The 6,129-nt window shown below is 44.3% G+C and overlaps 1 non-coding gene across 1 annotated transcript; it reads left to right on the plus strand.

Annotated features, from left to right (window-relative positions):
- The first annotated feature begins 5,171 nt into the window (after window positions 1-5,171).
- Window positions 5,172-5,335, plus strand: LOC126941612 (U1 spliceosomal RNA). The gene has a single exon (XR_007721389.1). It is a non-coding gene; the product is annotated as a U1 spliceosomal RNA (small nuclear RNA).
- Window positions 5,336-6,129: the final 794 nt, after the last annotated feature.

The raw sequence follows: 6,129 nt of genomic DNA on the forward strand, positions 1-6,129 counted from the left end.
TATGATCATGCCTGTGATCCAGCCTGGGCAACATAACAAGACCTTATCTCAAAGAATAAAAAAAGAAAGAAAGAAATGGAGCCTGTGAGACTTTAGCTAATATGCCCAAAATCACATGGTCACTTTGGTTTAATTCCGAAGTCAAGGATCTTTCCATTGCATCACACTGCCTGCGTGGAAACATGTCAGTGTTGAGGAGTGGAGAGGGGGTGGTGGATATGGGTGAGTGTGGTACATGTATGTGTGTCTATGTTTGTGTGTGAATTAGTGTATGTGCAGGTGAGTGTGTGTGTGTGTGTGAGAAATGATAGCTAACAGCAAAGTTGTTTGTTTATTTTCGTTCTCAGCCATGGCTGAGTTACCTATATGCTAGATGGCCCACTGGATAGATACGGTGTTGGAGCAACATTTTTAGATTGCTTTGGGGCAAAGGGAAGTGCTGGATGTCTGCAAGATCACAGCCTCACTGGTCTCTGGTTCCAAGCCCAGCACAGGAGGAGTTTGACAACCACTTTCTCGGTTGAAGACAGGGTTAAAACTGAGACTGTAGCTAAAATTAGTCTTGGATGGTATGTGGGTTGGCAGGTGAATATAGTTTTGGTCTCAGGGCTTCATGCATCTGCCAATCATCAGCACTTTTTTTTAAGTTGTCATTTTGCAAGTTTAAAACAGGCTTCTCTGGTGTCAGGAAAACAAAAACATTCCTAAAACCCTCACAGTTGTGTCCAAGGGCTTCTGGACCTCAGGGCAGGACAAAGGAGAGCAGCGAAGCGACTGCTAGGGAAAGAGCAGGACTCGCTTTGACCTCCAGAGAGTTGGACACTGACGGTCTGGAGTGAATGTTCCCATTGCCAATATGCCCTCCAGGGCCTAACTGTGAGGCAGCAGGGTTAGGGGCTGCTACCTTCTCTCCTGGGATGCCAGGACTGCTAATCCCTCCTGCAGGTTTCTATGTTCAAACGTTCCTTTCAAGTCCTTGGGAAATCATCCCCAACTAATAAAGTAAGTTCACAAACTGCAAAAATAACGGCCCCCTCCAAGTCTCCCTGCCTGGTCAGGGAGCAGTGAGAGAGGCCCTCGGCTGCCACAGGGGATGACTCTGGGAGCTGAGGAGAGTCGCCCAGGCACCATCTCCCTTCCTGTGTCTCCCCTCTGAGCATACTCACTCCAGCATGGTTTGTGGGCTCCTAACAGGGGAGAAGCCATTCTCTAAAGCTGCCCGCATGGAATTCCCATCTCACACGTGTACCTCAGAGCCAACCACCCCCACCCCATCACACGTGAGGGCAGGGCAGGGACCTAGAGTGCGTTTCCAAGGAGAAGCCGGATTTTGAAAAGACCCCCAAGTAGTACCTGCCTGTTTTCTTTGTTCCTGGTTTGGCAGATAGAGGAACATTTGATAAGTGTGTGAGTAATTTAACTATCCAGGTACATCAGTGAGGGTGGTTCACTTAAATATAATTCTCAGTAGGCCCACAGCCTCCCAGGCAAGAAGCATGTCAGTGTGCAAGTGAGTTTGAGTTGTTTTATCTTATAGATATCCCTGAATCTATTCTGATGAATAAAAAGCAAATTATTTATAAGCTAAATTTAACTATTAGTCCATATTCACACTGCTATAAAGAACTACCTGAAACTGGGTAATTTATAAAGAAAAGAGGTTTAACTGACTCACCATTTCACATGGCTGGGGAGGCCTTAGGAAATTTACAATCATGGTGGAAGGCAAAGGGGAAGCAAGGCACATCTTACATGACAGCAAGAGAGAGAGAAGGGGGAGGTGCTACACACTTTTAAATGATAAGATCTCATGAGAACTCACTCACTATCATGAGAACAGCAAGGGGGAAATCCAGTCCACCCCACGATCAAACCACCTCCCACTAGGTCCTTCTCCTCACATGTGGGGATTACAATTCGACATGAGATTTGGGTGGGGACACAAGACCAAACCATATCAACTACTATGTGTACCAAATTACTCATAAGAACCCTCATGCCTCTAGTAAAAACAGCTTCAGAGGAAATAATTATTTAAATAGGCCATTCTCTTTCATTCTTTCTTTCTTTCTTTTTATTTTTTCAAGGCAGGGTCTCACTGTGTGGTCCAGGCTGGAGTACAGTGACTCAATTATGGCTCACTGCAGGCTCAAACTTCTGGTCTTATGCAGGCTTCCCACCTCAGCTGGGGCTACAGGCATGCATCACCACACCTGGATAATTTTTTCTTTTTTGTAGGGACAGAAGTCTCGCCATGTTGCCCAGGTTAGTCTCAAATTCCTCCCTCTTCAGCTTCCCAAAGTGCTGGAATTATAGGCATGAACCACCACAACCAGCTTAGCCATCTTCTAAACTTCCTACAGACCAAAACAAGAGACAGGGAGCTATTCCCTAAAGCTACCTTAATGGAATTCATGCTGTAGGGGAGGGAAAATATCTCTTGTTCTGGCCATCTTGAGTTCTGCAGCTGGGGCCCTGCAAATTAGACTAAGAAGAAATAGATTAACAAGAGAAAAACAGGTTATTAACAGGTGCATCATGGCTTCACATGGCAGTACCCATCAATGAGTAAATCAGCAGGGTTAGAACTTAGGCTTATATAACACCTTAACAAAAGAACGATAAATTTTTAGAGAAGTGACAAGACAAAGGAAAAAAACCTTGAGTTTCAAGGGACAGCAAATTGTGGAAAGGCAAATATATGGAGAAAATAATGGAACATCAGGGCTAACTAAGGTTTGTATGTGGGTTTCTCTGTTGCTATATCCGGGCTAATATGGGTCTAGTGTTGTCCTCAGTGATTAATTTCTGTCCTAACTAGTAGGAAGGGGAACAGGGACCCCTTTACAAATTTATGTTCTGCTTTTAGGCAAATGACTGGGGAGAGGGCAAGACAGAGAGCATTTTTTGTATCTGCTTCTTCTCCATTGCCTTCCATTGAGAAGCCATCTTTTAGGCTGACATATTTCAGGGTGGCATATATTTCTGCCTGTCAGTGTCAACTCAAGTCCTTTCTAGTCTCGCCAACAGACATCCACTGCCATCCCTTCTGCCCAGCACTGGGAAATTTACTGAGGGACTTTCAAAAGAAATTTCTGCCCTCCACGAACCTCTCCTTTCATGAGGACAAGACTTTCAAATGAAAAAGAGTAAAAGAACAATTAAAGGCAGTTCCCTGTATCCACATGGAAGGCAGTAAGTGAGTGCCTAGCTGCCTTCTCCTATGAAGCATCTCAGATACCTGCACTCAGCATCAGCGCCCATAAAGGCCTGGAATTAACTCACTGTCCACAGTGGGCCATTCCCTTTTCTCGCCCATGCTGTCCCCTCAGCATGGCATGGCCTTCCTCCCATCAGAGTTCTCCCTACAGAGTCAGCTCCTCAAAGCCCACCTGCTTCATGACATTCCCAGATGCCCGGTCAGTATGAATGACTCCTCCGACCAGACTCTCAATGTGGGCCAAAAGACCTGGAATCAGGAGTTACTTGTTACAGTTCAATGGGCAGAGAAAAGGAAATCAGAGGCAGAGCTCCCCGGAGATCATTATTCTTTGTAAATTTTCATTAAACAACTGATATATATATTTTTATAACAAAAAAGAGAGTAAACAAAATGTTTAAGGACTCATAAACACAAATGAAAATTATTGCATTTCCACAACCCAGAAACAACAAGTAACATTTGAAAAACTTTTTTTCTGGTTGTTATTCTACCTGTATCTAGATAAAAAAGTTTAGGTGTAGGTGCAGATACAGATAATGCGTCTACCAAGAAAAAATAAAACAATACTGCACTGTGCTGTTTCTGTTTCGTTAACTGCTTGTTTCACTCGACAATGGATACTGAGCGTCTTTCCACGTCCAGAATTACCCTTCTAACATCAGGCAGGTCAGAGTCAGTCTGATGTCCATGCGGTTTCCTCCATGGATTAGATACAGAAAAAAAAAAAAAAAAAAAAAACCACCAAAGGTAAAGACCAGAGACTCCCCCTAGAGCTGCCCCTGGGAGAAGCCAATCCTGCAGCACCTCCCGACTCAACACCTGTGCACAAACCCAGCTCCCTAAATGGGGGGCCAGGAGCTTCAATACCTAGACCCACTCCCACCTTCTGCTCATTCTGGCCTCAGCAAAACTTGAACCAAGGGCAGTTTAAGTTAAAGCCATAGGGCAGTTTAAGTTAAAGGGATCTGGTCGGGCACAGTGGCTCATGCTTGGTAATCCCAGCACTTTGAAAGGTGAAGGCAGGCGGATTACTTGAGGTCAGGAGTTCAAGACTCACCTGACCAATGTGGTGAAACCCTGTCTCTACTAAAAAACAAATACACAAATTAGCTGGGCATGGTGGCACATGCCTGTAATCCCAGCTACTCCAAAAAGTGGAGGTTGCAGTGAGCCGAGATCACACCACTGCACCCCACCTGGGCCACAGAGTTAGACTCTGTCTCAAAAAAAACAAAGTTAAAGGAATCTGGCCGGGCGCGGTGGCTCAAGCCTGTAATCCCAGCACTTTGGGAGGCCGAGGCGGGCGGATCACAAGGTCAGGAGATCGAGACCACAGTGAAACCCCGTCTCTACTAAAAAAATACAAAAAATTAGCCGGGCGCGGTGGCGGGCGCCGGTAGTCCTAGCTACTCAGGAGGCTGAGGCAGGAGAATGGCGTGAACCCAGGAGGCGGAGCTTGCAGTGAGCCGAGATCGCGCCACTGCACGTGAGACTCCGTCTCAAAAAAAAAAAAAAAAAAAAAAAAAAAAAGGAATCTGTGCCTCAGTTCTTGAGACAGCTTAGAATTGCTGCCTGGTATGGACAGTGCACATTTCCACAAATCAGCAGTGAATTGAGAACTGCTTTTAAGGAAAACTGCTCAACATCTTCACCATCATGTTTATCAACCTCAGAGTATTCTACGGTAAGAATGTCTATTTATTCAATTCCTATAATCATATTTAGGATATATATATATTATTATTAAAAAGTGGACTGCTATGAACATGTTTGCCAGATTTTTATGCATTATTATAAATGCACAATTTATCCTTTTCTTAAAGACAAATTTCTAGAGGTAGAATTGCTAGATCAAAGAAGATACTGGTTTTTTTAATAGACAGCTTTTAAAATAGGCAGTCAAGGTGGCCAAGTTTCTATCACTTTTACATTTGTGTATTAAAATGCACAAAGCACCTGGCATAGGAGATATCACGATCACGAAGGTGGTTTTCCCAGGGCGAGGCTTATCCATTGCACTCTGAATGTGCTGACCCCTGCGATTATCCCAAATGTGGGAAACTCAACTGCATAATTTATGGTAGTAGGGGACTATGTGTGTGCTCTCCCCTGATGTTTATTAAAAAGAAAAAATTTATGATTCAAAGTAAATAAAAGAAAATGCACAAAGGAACAGCCCGTACCTCACACACACATGGACAAAATACAAGGCAGAGAGGGACAACCTCGTTGTCTGGATTTACAGTTCTTTGACTACTGCTGAGAACAAGTATTTCAGAAAATAGTATTTTATCTTTTTTTTTTTTTTTGAATAGTGAGTTCTTGACCTTCGTCCCTGGACTCCTTGAAATCTCACCACATGTTAAACCTTAGGATAATACAAAGGACACTGATTTTCTCTACTCTGGAGAATTTCCAAGAGTTAGGAGCAAATTCCCCAGTTCCCAAGGGACCTACCCCCACTCCAGCTCACACCCCTTGCCTGCTCACCAAATTTGACTGCATAGTACAGAAGCATGGGTGTGATGGAAAAACTCCCAGCTTTTTTTTTTTAGTCTCTGGCTCTAGAACTTTGAAGCAACTCAACCTAAAGACAAGTCTACTCAAATGGCAAACCCTACCAGCCATCTCTTGGCTCCCTCCCCTCCCCTCCTCTCCCTTTAGAGCTCAGCCTCAGCTCCTGCCAGATCATGACATCTTTACTCTTCTTGCCCTAACATTCCCAGATAGTAGAAGACTTAGTCTGAAAATATATGTGTTCCCCATGTGTGTCTGCATCTGTGAAAGACAGTCAATTCAGCAGACCCTCATTGAGTGTTTGAGCATGCAGGGCCCTGAGCCCAGTGCTATTAGAGACATGGAGACTTTAAAAGAAATACATGGCTGACTGCAGTGGCTCAGGCCTG

The sequence above is a fragment of the Macaca thibetana genome, chromosome 18 (genome assembly GCF_024542745.1).
Source record: "Macaca thibetana thibetana isolate TM-01 chromosome 18, ASM2454274v1, whole genome shotgun sequence".
In the NCBI taxonomy this organism is placed as follows: Eukaryota; Metazoa; Chordata; class Mammalia; order Primates; family Cercopithecidae; genus Macaca; species Macaca thibetana.